General features: G+C 38.3%; 2 long non-coding RNA genes across 7 annotated transcripts in view; both read left to right on the top strand.

The window, feature by feature from the left end:
* The window catches only part of LOC309635153, a 501,613-nt gene that overhangs the window by 34,810 nt on the left and 449,301 nt on the right, over positions 1-17,502 (top strand). The gene's annotated exons all lie outside the window — the stretch shown is intronic.
* Positions 9,575-14,089, top strand: LOC309635161. Its single transcript, XR_014248682.1, has 2 exons — positions 9,575-12,834; positions 13,167-14,089. It is a non-coding gene; the product is annotated as an uncharacterized lncRNA (long non-coding RNA).

Here is a 17,502-nt window from a genome sequence, read left to right as displayed (position 1 = left end):
GCTATGTCTAACCAAATTCTTCCAGCCCCAAGAGAAGAGCAGAGGCTTGGTGTTTATAAAATGGATGGGAGGAAAGAGAAGTCTCTGTAATACTTTACCTACTGACCTTATTATTCATTGTTAGGAAGTTACAGCTAAAACAATTATTTTAATCTCACTCCATTTTACCCAGGTACACCAGGAGAAATTTTTACTAGATTAACACTTTTACAACCTAGATCTGATCTTGCTCTTCCAATTCAATGATCTAACACGACCTGGGACCCTGATTATAGTCCTGCAGCCACTCTGTCAAGCTAAAGTAAATGTGGCCAAGACCAAATTTCTCCCCTTCAAATGACAAAATCCTCATTATTTCAATTCTTGTTTTGGTTCTATCTCTAGTGAAACTGTAAAGTAATTTTTCTTATTTTTTTCCCGTTATTCTTTGTTTCTCCCATTATGTACTAACTCACCTTCTATCACAAAACTCTCAATTCCTTTCAGTGACTATTCCTGGCAAACTTTTGCATCATGATTAGATAATCTCCAAAACCTCAGCACTATCTAATAATTTATTCCAGTTGTAATCTTTACTAAGTGCTTGGCTTTATTTAAGAGAGTGTGAGTATTTGCATGCATTTTTATAAAGCACATACATTATTCATACAATTCTAATTGTATTCCATGGGTAGGGCAGATGTTATGCAGGTTTGGCTTTCTTTTTTTTTTTTTTTTGGTATCCTGGCTCTCAGTCCCCAATAAGCATATATCATATTGCTTAATTATAGTAGATAATCAATAAATGATTAATGATGTTGACAATGTATAGTACTTTATATTAGTCAAAGCCTTTTAACATATGTTATCTAACATTAATATTGTGCAGTGGGTAAAGCATATATTATTATTTCCATATTTTAAAAATGGCAAAATAGATGCAGAAAAGGCAGTTTATCTGATGTTATGTAACAAAACAGTGGTTGAGCTGCCTTCCCACACGTACAGCAAGCAGTGTTTCTCAAAGGTCTGGCTGGTTCCTGCTCTCTTGACAAGAACTTACTGTATTTTTAAAGAGTTTGTCATGTGTTTTCTCCATTTTTCTAAAGTTGTGACTTTAACATCTATGCCTTGGTAAACACGTACCTATGCAAAGGATTAGTATCCTGGACAGAAAACTTCCCAGGCAGAACTCCAGGGAATGAGGTTCAAGGATTATTCATTTTTTCACTAAATGAATCTGAACTTGACAAAACTGTAGGTTCTCATTTCTTTAAAAACCTGTCTTAGAGGAAAATGGACAAATATCTTAACTTGGACTCCTGTATTTCTCCATTTTCATGTTCGTTAGGTAGCTTGTTGTTACCACTAGTAGAGTGGTTTGGGCTGAGCAGAAATTGCAGCTGGAGTTTCATGTATGGAATCCAGGGCACTTTTCACCATCATGCTGTCATACTTCATGAAAAAAACACATTGTTTTCCTAATTTTAGGGTAGTAGATAGGTATTTTTTTTTTTTAATAAAAAGAAGTATAGAAGAGAGCATTACTACATTTCAGATACCTGTAGTTTTATTGCTGCTGGAACTCATGTCGCAGGCTGCCTAATACATATGTCCTGCTTTGGACATAAATTATATTGTTACTCTGCTTATAAGTGAAACTGCTTTATGACTAGGCCTTGTCAAGGCTGTGCCCCTCCTGGCATGGTTTGCTCTTCCTCCAGTTTCTTCCTGGCTCATTCCCTCACCTCCTAGTGGTCCTGACCTAAATGTCACCTTCCCAGTGTGGTTTTCCCAGGCCAGCCTACTTATTTATTTATTTATTGAATTTTTAAAACTTTAAAATTAAATTCCAAAATAGGGAGAGAAAAAAAATTGATCATGGTAAATTATTCCTAATTGGCAATCTAAGATTTTCAATATTTAAAACTAGAAAGTATAATTTGCTAAAAGTAAAGCAATTGTTATGATTAATAAATAATTTATTTCTGAAAAGAAATAGGATTTACTAGACTCATTATATACTATCAAAATTTCAACTATATCTTATTAAAAACTTTAAAAAAATTGAGGTATAGTTGATTTATAATATATGTTTCAGGTATAAACATGGTGATTCACAATTTTTAAAGATTATACTACATTTATAATTATTTTACAGTATTGGGAATATTCCCTGTGCTGTACAATATATCCTTGTAGCTTATTTATTTTATACATAGTAGTTTGTGTCTCTTAATCCCCTACCCCTACCTTGCCCATCCCTCATCCCCTCTCCCCACTGGTAACCACAAGTTCGTTCTCTATATTTGTGAGCCTGATTCTTTTTTGTTATATTCACTAGTTTGTTGTATTTTTTAGTTTCCACATATAAGTGAAACATAGTGTTTCTTTCTCTGTCTGATTTATTTCACTAAGCATAATACTCTCCAGATCAATGCATGTTGTTGCAAATGACAAAATTTCATTCTTTTCTTATGGCTGAGTAGTATTCCAGTGTGTGTGTGTGTGTGTGTGTGTGTGTGTGTGTGTGTGTGTGTATACAAATATATGTACATCTCACACCTTCTTTATCCATTTATCTGTTAATGAACACTTAGGTTGCTTCCATATCTTTGCTATTATAAATAGTACTGCTATGAACATAGGGGTTCACGCATCTTTCCAAATTAGTGTTCTTGTTTTCTTCAAATATACACCCAGGAGTGGAACTGCTGGATCGTATGGTAGTTCTATTTTTTGTTTTTTGAGGAACCTCCATACTGTTTTCCATAGTAGCGGTACCAACTTATATTTCCAACAGCAGTGTACAGAGTTCCCTTTTCTCCACATCCTCGCCAACATTTGTTATGTATTCTTTTATTCTTCTAGTTTTATTGAGACGTAATTGACATACAGCACTGTATAAGTGTAAGGTGTACAGCACAAATATTTGACTCACATATATTATGAAATGATTATCACAAGTTTAGTGAACATCCATCATCTCATATAGATACAAAATTAAAGAAATAGGAAAAAAAAATCTTTTTTTTTTGTGATGAGAACTCAGGATTTACTCTCTTTTTAAAAAAATTTTTATTTTATTAAATTTTATTTCATATTGGACTATAGTTTTTTTTTTTTTCCCTTCGTTAAAAACCTTTTTTATTGTGGTAAAATATCCATAATGTAAAATTTACCATCTTAACCATTTTTAAGGGTATGGTCAAGTGGCATGAAATACATTCATACTGTTGAGTAACCATCATCACCATCCATCTCCAGAGCTCTTTTTCACCTTGCAAAATTGAAACTTCATACTCATTAAACAATAACACCCTGTTCCCACTCCCCCTGGGCCCTAGCAACTAGCAATCTACTTTCTTTCTCTGTGAATTTGACTACTCTAGCTACCTCATATAAGTGGAATTATACAATATTTGTCCTTTTGTGACTGGCTTATTTAACTTAGTATAATGTCCTCAAGTTTCATCCATGTTGTGACATATGTCAGAATTTCTTTTTCCAGCTGAAATTAGTATTTGAATTGGTAGACTCAGTAAAGTCGATTGTCCTCCTTAAAGTGGGTGAGCATTATCCAATCCATGGGGGGTCTGAATACAACAAAAGGCAGAGGAAGGAGGATTTTGTTCCTTTTTTCCTGCCTCACTGTTTGAGCTGAGACATCTCATATCATCTTTTCCTGCCCTTGAACTGGGAATTTACATCATTGGCTGGGACTATAGTTGATTTACAATGTTGTGTTAGTTTCAGGTGTACAGCAAAGTGATTCAGTCATACATATACATACATCTGTTTTTTTTCAAATTCTTTTCCCATTTAGGTTATTACAGAATATTGAGCAGAGTTCCCTGTGCTCTTCAGTAGGTTCTTGTTGGTTACCTATTTTAAGTATAGCAGTGTTATTTGTGTTCTTTTTGATTATAGCCATTCTGACAGGTGTGAGGTGATCTCCCATTGTGGTTTCTATTTGCATTTCTAGGCCAGCCTATTTAGAATTGCAGCCCTGGCCCAACACTCCCCACCTGTCTCTCTCCTCTGTTTTTTCCTAAAGCACGTATCGCCTCCTGACACACTAAGTTTTGTGTTTATTGGTTTTTATATTCTTCCCTACCAAATGTAAGCTCTACAAGGCCAGGAATTTTTATGTTTTATTCTCCGTTTAGCTAAGAACAGAACCTGGCACATAGTAAATGCTAAGTAATTGAGTACATAATGTGTGAATACATGTATTCTGGTACTTTCACAATTACATTCTATCATGGAATCCAAAATAAGACAATTATATATCAAAATCTGCCAATCAGTGTGACAGTTTCTGATATTGCTGTATAAGTTCAAGGAAAAAACAGAAGGAATGCATAGTAGGTGCTTAAAATTTTTAAAGTAAATGTAATTCAGAAAAACATTGGCCATTTACATTGATTTGAGCTAGTTATATTCACAATTTCCTGGGTAATTAAAAAATTATTTAAAAAATGAGGTGGAAGCCCTCTGATCTGTTGCTGTAGTTGGTCATGTCACCATGAAAAACTATGCTCCGACTTAGATAATGTCATTTAGCTTTATTTAAAATGAGTGTGGAATGACCTACTTTGGTGAAGATTCCAGACAATTGTCATGTACATAAACCTTTTGTACAAAACATTGATGTTAGCAGCATAAAAGCAGTGTAATATTAGGGGTCAAAAGTTTGCACAAATATTCCCAGATGTCACTGCCAAATGTTATGGTTTGATTTTTTTTTTTAGTTAATTAATTAATTTATATTTTGGCTGTGTTGGGTCTTTGTTGCTGCGTGCAGGCTTTCTCTAGTTGCGGTGAGCAGGGGCTACTCTTCGTTGTGGTGCACAGGCTTCTCATTGCGGTGGCTTCTCTTGTTGCGGAGCACGGGCTCTAAGTGCACGGGCTTCAGTAGTTGTGACACACGGACTCAGTAGTTGTGGCTCACGGGCTTTATTCTTTTTCAAGTCTTTTTTTTTAAATTTTTTAATTTTTTAACATCTTTATTGGAGTATAATTGCTTTACAATGGTGTGTTAGTTTCTGCTTTATAACAAAGTGAATCAGCTGTACATATACGTATATCCCCATATCTCCTCCCTCTTGTGTCTCCCTCCCACCCTCCCTATCCCACCCCTCTAGGTGGTCACAAACCAGTGAGCTGATCTCCCTGTGCTATGCGGCTGCTTCCTGCTAGCTATCTATTTTACATTTGGTAGTATATATAAGTCCATGCCACTCTCTCACTTCGTCCCAGCTTACCCTTCCCCCTCCCCATGTCCTCAAGTCCATTCTCTACTTCTGCGTCTTTATTCCTGTCCTGCCCCTAGGTTCTTCATAACCATTTTTTTTTTTTAGGTTCCATATATGTATGTGTTAGCATATGGTATTTGTTTTTCTCTTTCTGACTTACTTCATTCTGTATGACAGACTCTAGGTCCATCCACCTCACTACAAATAACTCAATTTTGTTTCTCTTTATGGCTGAGTAATAGTCCATTGTATATATGTGCCACACCTTCTTTACCATTCATCTGTCAATGGACACTTAGGTTGCTTCCATGTCCTGGCTATTGTAAATAGAGCTGCAATGAACATTGTGGTACATGACTCTTTTTGAATTATGGTTTTCTCAGGGTATATACCCAGTAGTGGGATTGCTGGGTCGTATGATAGTTCTATCTTTAGTTTTTTAAGGAACCTCCATACTGTTCTCCATAGTGGCTGCTTCAATTTACATTCCCACCAACAGTGCAAGAGGGTTCCCTTTTCTCCACACCCTCTCCAGCACTTATTGTTTGTAGATTTTTTGGTGATGGCCATTCTGACCGTTGTGAGGTGATACCTCATTGTGGTTTTGATTTGCATTTCTCTAAAAATTAGTGATGTTGAGCATCCTTTCATGTGTTTGTTGGCAATCTGTACATCTTCTTTGGAGAAATGTCTGTTTAGGTCTTCTGCCCAGTTTTGGATTGGGTTGTTTGTTTTTTTGATATTGAGCTGCATGAGCTGCTTGTAACTTTTGGAGATTAATCCTTTGTCAGTTGCTTCATTTGCAAGTATTTTCTCCCATTCTGAGGTTGTCTTTTCATCTTGTTTATGCTTTCCTTTGCTGTGAAAAAGCTTTTAAGTTTCATTAGGTCCCATTTGTTTATTTTCGTTTTTATTGCCATTTCTCTAGGAGGTGGGTCAGAAAAGATGGCTCGCGGGCTCTAGAGCGCAGGCTCTGTAGTTGGCGTGCACAGGCTTAGTTGCTCTGTGGCATGTGGGATCTTCCTGGATCAGGGCTTGAACCTGTGTCCCCTGCATTGGCAGGTGGATTCTTAACCAATGCGCCACCAGAGAAGTCCCAAATTATGGTTTAATTTTTAACCAGAGACAGATTTCCTGATTTCAGGTCACACAGACCCAAATTCATTTTAGAATCTGGCCAGATCCACATTCCATACAAGTTTTTAACTAAATATATATAAAGTGTGAGCAGATGGGGGAAAAATACCCCCATCAGACTCATTGATTACCCTTCAGACTCATTGAATCAGCAGAGTCAATTAAAGTAGAGAATCATTCAAAAAGATCATATGTACCTAAAATATTTTAGTATAAAATATGAAAAGGAGTATTTTTACCAGCCTTTTGATTTTAGGCTAAGGCGTTTATTAAAAATTATTTTTTAAGTAGCCTGCTGATGTTTTGATGCTACTGTATTTATAATTCTTTTAGATTTTTATGACTTCTATTTTTTTTTTTTTTTTTAATTTTATAGCTACTTTATTTATTTATTTATTTATTTATTTTTGGCTGTGCTGGGTCTTCAGTTCGTGCGAGGGCTTTCTCTAGTTGCGGCAAGCGGGGGCCACTCTTTCATCGCGGTGCGGGGACCGCTCTTCATCGCGGTGCGCGGGCCTTTCACTATCGCGGCCCCTCCCGTTGCGGGGCACAGGCTCCAGACGCGCAGGCTCAGCAGTTGTGGCTCACGGGCCCAGCTGCTCCGTGGCATGTGGGATCTTCCCAGACCAGGGCTCGAACACGTGTCCCCTGCATTAGCAGGCAGATTCTCAACCACTGCGCCACCAGGGAAGCCCTTCTATTCTTGATTTTTAGTTTTCTTGCCCATGTACGATCTCAGAAAGTTTTTCCCTGATTACATTTTCTGAAGTCATTTCAAAGCATCCAACTTAGTTTTGTTTTACCTAAAAACACGTTTTTTTCTTTTAATAAATCATTATTTTCCATATTTTTAAATTTATTTACATAATTTGAGTACAAATACAATTGATATAAGTAGGTTTAGGATCAAACAACTGACCCTTGGAAAGTAGACACTGCACCCATTGGGAGCTAGAGAGTTGAAGCATACAGGAGCCTACCTGTATGGTCCTGAGACTTCCTCATGTTCTGGGAGCACGTCTAGCTACTAAGCAGGAATGGAGAGCATTTGCGAGACAGTTAAGTGATGATCAGTTGAAAGAGCCTCTGTCATATTTGACTTTTATTGGAGCTACCAGAATAATTGAAGGAATAGCATTTTTATGTGACTTATTCATATTGTCTATTAACATTAATCAAGTTCTTCAGGTATTTGTTATTTCCGCACTTAAAAGCACTGGTACAAATTGGCCTAGCAATAGAGGGCAATTTGTGTTTGTGAAATGACTCAGTTCAAATTACTTCATATGCAACTGAAAGATATTTACAAATTCATTTAAATGCTTATTCTATCACAAGAGGGCACTCATGCCCCATTCTTTAAAGCAGTGATGTTTCAGTCATTGATTTGAGAGCAATTATCACTGAAATAAAATTTAGACCTACAAATTGGAATTTTAAATTCAGTAAACTGTTTATTATCTGGCAGAACTGGGATTGGTGATTCTGTTTATGCAAATACAGAGATTTTTGATATGTTAATATCATAAAATGATGTTCACACATAGAATATAAAAATATGCATACTTGCTATGCTAAAAATATTTCATTTTTTTAATGAGTTTTTCTAAGATCTTCATTATTTTGAAATGTAATTATCATTTTATTGATTATTAAATTATTGAAATGAGGTTTCCAGTCATCACACAAGAAATCAACATCATTAAACATCTACTCTTTGTTGTGTTTTTGTTTTTTGGGCAACAGGTTTACTGTATTTTAAAGAATGTATTGAGGGAGTTTGGTTAAGATGACACAGTAGAAAGACTTGAGCTCACCTCCTTTCATGAGCACACCAAAATCCCAACTACTTGTAGAACAACCATCAGTGAAAAAGACTGGAACCTACCAGAGGAGATCTTCTACAATTAAAGACAGAAAGAAGGAATCACAGTATGACAAGTAGGAGGGGCAGACTTGTAATATAATCAAGCCCCATATTCCTGGGTGGGCGATCCACACAATGGAGAACAGTTATATTGCAGAGGTTCTCTCACAGGAGTGAGAGCTCTTAGCCCCTCATCAGGCTCCCCAGCCTGGGGGTCCTGAACTGGGAAGACAAGCCCCCAGGGCATGTGTCTTTGAAGGCCAGTGGGGGCTTAATTTTGGGAGTGCCAAAGGACCGGGGGAAGTAGAGACTTCACAGTTAAATGGAGCATGCAAAATCTCACACATACTGGGACCCAGGGCAAAAGCGGTAATTTGATAGGAGCCTGGGCCAGACCTACCTTTTGGTCTTGGAGAGCCTCCTGGAGAGGTGGGGGGTCGAGGGTGGCTGTGGCTCGCCCTGGGGGCATAGACACTGGTGTCAGTCATACTTGGGAGCTCCTTTTACCGCATGCCTACTGGTTTGGATGGACGCCCTTGTGGGATTCTCCCTCCAGCTCATTAGCGCCAAGACCTGTAGGCTCTAGTGCTGGGATGCCTTAGACCAAACAACTAACTGTCTGGGTAAGCAGCTCCACCCATCAGCAAACAGCCTGCTTAAAGACTTCCTGAGCTTATAGCTGCCTCTAGACACACCTCTAGACATGGCCCTGCCCATCAGAGGGCCATGATGCTGCTCCACCCACCAGTGAGCAGGCACTGGTCCTGTCCTCCAGGAAGGCTGCACTAGCATCTAGAGCAGCCTCACCCACCAGGGGGCAGACATAAGATCCAAGAAACCTACGATCCTGCAGCCTGTGGACCCAGCCTGCCTACAGCAGACCTGGCCCTGCCCATTAGCAGGCCAACACAACCTTTGGGACACCCTGGACCCTGTACCCAACTGTGTCAGGAACCACCCCCCCAGCAATCTGAAACCAGCTCTGGGATCCCTGAGCCCTACAGCCAGACTCCAGGACCCAGCTCTGCCTGCCAGTAGTCTGTTACTAACCCCAGGACCTGGTTTCACCCACTAGTGGGTGGGCAACAGCCCTGGAGTCTTTTGGACCTGACTCTGCTCACCAGTAAGCCAGCACTATCCCCAAGGCCCCCGGGGGTTCTGCAGTCACCTGCCTCATGACCCAGCCCCGGAAACTAGCAACCAGCAGCTTCAGCACAAGGCAGGGCCTTGCAACCAACTGGATTAGGGGCCAACCAAGCCTACCACATCACCCACATACTCAGCCTGCCACAACAGAGGATCCATGCAGCCCACCCACATATTCAGCCTGCCACAACAGAGGATCCATGCAGCCCTCATAACGGGAGCCCCTAGAGCATATAGCTTGGGTGATGAGAGGGGAGTGAGCTGCTAGCATGCATAGGATGTCTCCTACAGAAGGCCACTTCTCCAAGGTAAGTGGGAAATGTAACTAACTTGTAACTAAGTTGAAAAATTCCCTAAGCTGGGAAAGGAAACAGTCACCCTAATCCAGGAAACACAGAGAGTCCCATACAGGGTGAACCCAAAGTGGAACACTGTAATTAAAGTGACAAAATTAAAGATAAAGAGAGAAAATTAAAAGCAGCAAAGGAAAAGCAACAAATAACATACAAGGAAACTCCCATAAGGCTTCAGCTGATTTTTCAGCAGAAACCCTGCAGGCCAGAAGGGAGTGGCATGATATATTTAAAGTGATGAAAGAGAAAATACTACAACCAAAGATACTCTACCCAGCAAGGCTCTCATTCACATTTGAAAAAGAGATCAGAAGCTTTACAGACAAGCAAAAGCTAAAAGAATTCAGCACCACCAAACCAGCTTTACAACAAAGGTTAAAGGAACTTCTCTAGGCAAAAAGAAAAGGCCATAACTAGAAACAAGAAAATTGTGAAATAAAACTAACACAACATTGTAAATCAACTATACTTCAATTAAGAAAAAAATATGAAATGAAAAAGTACACTGGTAAAGGCAAACATAAAGTAAAGGCAGGAAATCATCTACACACAAAGCTAGTAAGGAGGTTAAAAGGCAAAAGAAGTAAAATCATATCCACAATAAGCCGTTCATAGATACCTGAAACAGATGTAAAATATGATATCGAAAACAGTAATCATGGGACTTCCCTGGTGGCACGGTGGTTAAGAATCTGCCTGCCAATTCAGGGGACACGGGTTCGAGCCCTGATCCGGGAAGATCCCACATGCTGCGGAGCAACAAGGCCTGTGCGCCACAACTACTGAGCCTGCGCTCTAGAGCCCACGAGCCACAACTACTGAGTCTGCATGCCACAATATTGAAGCCTGTGCACCTAGAGCCCATGCTCTGCAACAAGAGAAACCACCGCAATGAGAAGCCCGCGCACCGCAACGAAGAGTAGCCCCCGCTCGCTGCAACTAGAGAAAGCCCGTGTGCAGCAATAAGGATCCAACCCAGACAAAGATAAATAAATAAATAAATAAATTAAGAAAACCAAACAAACAGTAATCATGAAGGGAGGAGAATACAAATGCAGGGTTTTTAAAAATGCATTGGAAATTTAGAGATCAGCAACTTAAAACAATCATATATCATATCTTCATATATCAATCATATATCATATCATATATATCATATCTTCTATATCTATATCTATACTTATATCTATATCTATAAAAAGCTCATGGTAACAACAAACCAAAACTCTATAATAGAAATACACACAAAAATGGGAGAAAATATTTGCAAACGAAGCAACTGACAAAGGATTAATCTCCAAAATATACAAGCAGCTCATGCAGCTCAATATCAAAAAAACAAGCAACCCAATCCAAAAATGGGCAGAAGATCTAAATAGACATTTCTCCAAAGAAGATGTACAGATTGCCAACAAACACATGAAAGGATGCTCAACATCACTAATCTTTAGAGAAATGCAAATCAAAACCACAATGAGGTATCACCTCACAACGGTCAGAATGGCCATCACCAAAAAATCTACAAACAGTAAATGCTGGGGAGGCTGTGGAGAAAAGGGACTGTTGGTGGGAATGTAAATTGATACAGCCATTATGGAGAACAGTATGGAGGTTCCTTAAAAAACTAAAAATAGAACTACCATATGACCCAGCAATCCCACTACTGGGCATATACCCTGAGAAAACCATAATTCAAAAAGAGTCATGTCAAAGGAGGCAAAGATATACAATGGAGAAAAGACAGTCTCTTCAATAAGTGGTGCTGGGAAAACTGGACAGCTACATGTAAAAGAATGAAATTAGAATACTCCCTAACACCATACACAAAAATAAACTCAAAATGGATTAGAGACCTAAATGTAAGACTGGACACTATAAAACTCTTAGAGGAAAACATAGGAAGAACACTCTTTGACATAAATCACAGCAAGATCTTTTTTGATCCACCTCCTAGAGTAATGGAAATAAAAACAAAAATAAACAAATGGGACCTAATGAAACTTCAAAGCTTTTGCACAGCAAAGGAAACCATAAACAAGACGAAAAGACAACCCTCAGAATGGGAGAAAATATTTGCAAGCGAAGCAGCTGACAAAGGATTAATCTCCAAAATATATAAACAGCTCATTCAGCTCAATATTAAAGAAACAAACACCCCAATCCAAAAATGGGCAGAAGACCTAAATAGACATTTCTCCAAAGAAGACATACAGACGGCCACGAAGCACATGAAAAGATGCTCAACATCACTAATTATTAGAGAAATGCAAATCAAAACTACAATGAGGTATCACCTCACACCAGTTAGAATGGGCATCATCAGAAAATCTACAAACAACAAATGCTGGAGAGGGTGTGGAGAAAAGGGAACCCTCTTGCACTGTTGGTGGGAATGTAAATTGATACAGCCACTATGGAGAACAATATGGAGGTTCCTTAAAAAACTAAAAATAGAATTACCATATGACCCAGCAATCCCACTACTGGGCATATACCCAGAGAAAACCGTAATTCAAAAAGACACATGCACCCGAATGTTCATTGCAGCACTATTTACAATACCCAGGTCATGGAAGCAACCTAAATGCCCATCGACAGACGAATGGATAAAGAAGATGTGGTACATATATACAATGGAATATTACTCAGCCATAAAAAGGAAAGAAATCGGGTCATTTGTTGAGACGTGGATGGATCTAGAGACTGTCATACAGAGTGAAGTAAGTCAGAAAGAGAAAAACAAATATCATATATTAACGCATGTATGTGGAAGCTAGAAAAATGGTACAGATGAGCCGGTTTGCAGGGCAGAAGTTGAGACACAGATGTAGAGAACAGACATATGGACACCAAGGGGGGAAAACCGCGGTGGGGTGGGGATGGTGGTGTGCTGAATTGGGCGATTGGGATTGACAAGTATACACTGATGTGTATAAAATTGATGCCTAATAAGAACCTGCAGTATAAACAAACAAACAAAACAACTAATACTAAACTTTCATTGGGTTATTTGTATGGAAATATGTTAATATAAATGTTTCAGACATTACATGAAACTTCTAAAAATCTTATATGTTCTGGTATAATGTTATAAGTCATAATCCTAGTTTTTTTTTTTGTTTTTTTTTTTAAAGAAATTCACGTTCTTTCTTTCTTTATTTATTTATGACTGTGTTGGGTCTTCGTTTCTGTGCGAGGGCTTTCTCTAGTTGCGGCAAGTGGGGACCACTCTTCATTGCGGTGCGCGGGCCTCTCACCATCGCGGCCTCTCTTGTTGCGGAGCACAGGCTCCAGATGCGCAGGCTCAGTAATTGTGGCTCACGGGCCCAGTTGCTCCATGGCATGTGGGATCTTCCCAGACCAGGGCTCGAACCCGTGTCCCCTGCATTGGCAGGCAGATTCTCAACCACTGCGCCACCAGGGAAGCCCATAATCCTAGTTATTACTTTAAAACGTATATCTCAGAAATAACTAAAAAAAAAAAAAAAAAAAGAGTCATGTACCACAATGTTCATTGCAGCTCTGTTTACAATAGCCAGGACATGGAAGCAACCTAAGTGTCCATTTACAGATGAATGGATAAAGAAGGTGTGGCACATATATACAATGGACTATTACTCAGCCATAAAAAGAAACGAAATTGAGTTATTTGTAGTGAGGTGGATGGATCTAGAGTCTGTCATACAGAGTGAAGTAAGTCAGAAAGAGAAAAACAAATACCATATGCTAACACACATATATGTGGAATCTAAAAAAAAAAAATGGTTATGAAGAACCTAGGGGCAGGACAGGAATAAAGACGCAGACATAGCGAATGGACTTGAGGACACGGGGAGGGGGAAGGGTAAGCTGGGACGAAGTGAGAGAGTGGCATGGACTTATATATACTACCAAATGTAAAATAGATAGTTAGTGGGAAGCAGCCGCATAGCACAGGAAGATCAGCTCAGTGCTTTGTGACCACCTAGAGGGGTGGGGTAGGGAGGGTGGGAGGGAGACACAAGAGGGAGGAGATATGGGTATATATGTATATGTATAGCTGATTCACTTTGTTATAAAGCAGAAACTAACACAGTATTGTAAAGCAATTATACTCCAATAAAGATGTTTAAAAAAAAAAAGAAATACACACAAAAAGAAAAAGGAATCCAAACATAACACTAAAAATAATCATCAAATCACAAGAGAAGAGAACAAAGGAAAAGAAAAAAAAGGGGAACTACTAAAACAACCCCCAAACAATTAACAAAATGGCAATAAGAACATATATATCAGTAATTACCTTACATGTAAATGGAACAAATGTTCCAATCAAACGATACAGAGTGACTGAATGGATGCAAAAAGAAGACCTATATATATGTTGCCTACAAGAGACTCACTTCAGATCTAAAGACACACACAGAATGAAAGTGAGGGGATGGAAAAAGGTATTCCATGCAAATGGAAATCAAAAGAAAGCCAGAGTAGCAATACTTATATCAAACAAAATAGACTTTAAAATAAAGACAAGAGACCAAGAAGTACACTACATAATGATCAAGGGATCAATCCAAGAAGAAGATATAACAATTGTAAATATTTATGCACCCAACATAGGAGACTCTAAATATATACAAGACTAATGTTAATGTACATAAAAGGAGAAATCAATAGTAACACAAAAATAGTGGGGAATTTAACACCTCACTTACGTCAATGGACAGATTATTCAGACAAAAGATCAATAAGGAACCAAATGGACTTAATTGATAGATAGAGCACTATCCAAAAGCAGCCAAATACACATCCCTTTCAAATGCACATGGAAAATTCTCCAGGATAGATCACATGCTAGGCCAACAAAACAAGCCTTGGTAAATTTAAGAAAATCGAAATCATATCAAACATCTTTTCTGACCACAGTGCTATGAGACTAGAAATAACCTACAAGAAAAAAACTGCAAAAAACACAAACACGTGAAGGCTAAACAATATGTTACTAAACAACCAATGGATGACTGAAGAAATCAAAGAGGAATTTAAAAAATGTCTAGAGACAAATAATATAAAAAGGACAATCTAAAACCTATGGGATGTAGTAAAAGTAGTTCTAAAAGGGAAGTTTACAGTGATGCAAGCTTACCTCAGGAAACAAGAAAAATCTCAATTATACAACATAACCTTTCACCTAAAAGAACTAGAGAAAGAAGAACAAACAAAACCCAAATTTAGTAGAAGGAAAGAAATCATAAAGATCAGAGCAGAAAAAAATGAATAGAGACTAAAAAAAATATATATATAAGAGAGAATATCAATGAAACTAAAAGCTGGTTCTTTAAAAAGATAAACAAATTTGATAAACCTTTAGCCAGACTCTTCAATAAAAAAAGGGAGAGGGCCCAAATCAATAAAATCAGAGATAAAAAAGCAGTTACAATCAAAACCACAGAAATACAAAGGATCATATGAGACTACTACCAACAGCTCTATGTCAATGAAATAGACAACTTAGAAGAAATGGACAAATTCTTAGAAAGGTACAATCTCCCAAGACTGAACCAGGAAGAAATAGAAAATATGAACAGACCAATTACAAGTAATGAAATTCAATCAGTAATTTAAAAACTCCCAATAAACAAAGTCCAGGACTAGATGGTTCACAGGTGAATTCTACCAAACATTTAGAGTTAACACCTATCCTTTTGAAACTCCTGCAAAACATTGTAGAGGAAGGAGCACTTTGGAATTCATTCTATGAGTCCAGCATCACCCACCCAGATACCAAAATCAGACAAAGATATCACACACAAAAAATTACATGCCCCCCCCAAAGAAGTTACATGCCAATATCACTGATGAACATAGATGCAAAAATCCTCAACAAAATACTAGCAAACGGAATGCAACTACACTAAAAGGATCCTACAACATGATCAAGTGGAATTTATCCCAGGGATGCAAGGATTTTTCAATATTCACAAAGCAATCAATGTGATACACTAACAAATTGAAGAATAAAAACCATATGATTATCTCAATAGATGCAGAAAAAGCTTTTGACAGAATTCAACATCGATTTATGATAAAAACTCTCCAGAAAGTGGGCATAGAAGGAACATATTTCAACATAATAAAGGCCATATATGACAAACCCACAGCTAGCGTTATACTCAGTGGTGAAAGCTGAAAGCATTTCTTCTAAGATCAGGAACAAGACAAGGATATCCACTCTCGCCACTTTTATTCAACATAGTATTGGAAATCCTAGCCACAACAGTTAGGCAAGTAAAAGAAATAAAAGGAATCAAAATTGGAAAGGATGAAGTAAAATTGCCACTGCTTGCAAATGACATAATACTATACATAGAAAATTCTAAAGACGCCACCAGAAAACTACTAGAGCTCATCAATGAATTTGCTAAAGTTGTAGGATACAAAATTAATACATAGAAATCTGTTCCATTTCTATATACTAACAAACTATCAGAAAGAGAAAGTTAAGGATACAATCCCATTTACCATCACATCAAAAAGTATAAAATACCTAGGAATAAACCTACCTAAGCAGGTAAAAGACCTGTATTCAGAAACCTATAAGACACTGATGAAAGAAATTGAAGATGACACAAACAGATGGAAAGATATACCATGTTTGTGGATTGGTAGAATTAATATTGTTAAAATGACCATACCACCAGGAGATTCCATATTTATGTCTAAAATAATTCCTTAACAATAACCTAGATTCAGTTTATGTATCTCTGTTATTGACGCCTGTTGGAGAAAATTGTTAGAAATAAAAAGAAGGGTAGCAAGTTGTGTTATCTGGGTTTTAAACAGACTCTGTTGGGTGGAATTAGGAGACACACCTCCTCACCCTTGAACTATTTACATAAGCTGAGTTCTTTCTGGGGGAAAAGATGGAAACCCCACCATTCAGTAAGGGTTCAGACAGACATTTTGGGCAAATCAAGGGTGATGACCTCAATGGAAGTCTTAGACTATTGAGAGCATGACCAAGACCCGAGAAAGAATTCATTGGAAGACAGGAGGATGTCCAGCAGGTTAGGTCATGCTCAGGAACAGCACTCCATCTTGAAGGGGTTCCAGCAACAATGTAGAGGTCAAAGCTTGGTTTGTGCATCCCAGGATAAAGTGTATGTGTTAATAATTGTAACAAATTGCTGACTTTAGGACTCAAGCAAGTTTATTGTGGGACACTCTCTCTGAGTATAATACAGAAAGAATAGTCTCTACATGTTGCACAAGCATCAGTGCCATCTCTTGGGAGCCTGACAACTGACTGATTACCCAGTTTGGGGCACATGTGTTGGGAGAAGAGTTCCATCTCAGAGTGTTCCCTCTGAGAGATTTTTGAGGCTTGACGCTGTGGGGTTTTGGCCTGGCTATTTGTGGTGGCTAGCTATAAATAACTGGCTAGTGAAAACACCCCTGATTCTTCCTGAAAATTCTGGAGGAGAAATGACTTCCTGCAGTTAAGGAGATGAGACATGTAAATTCGGAATTCTTTTTATACTTTTATATGGAAGTTTGCAATCTCACTGGGAGATAGATAAATGATATGATCTCCTTGATAGAGAGAGTATCTGTATCACTTTAAAATATGTTGCTGGTCTCAGAACACACACCCTCTGGTGGCCAAGACCCTTTTAAGGCTCTGGGATAGCATAGGGGCAGAAATGTTTGGCTCATAGGATCTTAGAGGAGGTATGGTTTACTCCATGGGGGTCCAGCCAGTTGGAGTCAGGCAGTGCCCAGT

Source organism: Balaenoptera borealis, assembly GCF_965194805.1.
Source record: "Balaenoptera borealis genome assembly, chromosome: 9".
Taxonomy (NCBI): Eukaryota; Metazoa; Chordata; class Mammalia; order Artiodactyla; family Balaenopteridae; genus Balaenoptera; species Balaenoptera borealis.
The sequence above is the reverse complement of the archived record's forward strand: the minus strand, read 5'-3'. Positions and strand labels throughout refer to the sequence as shown.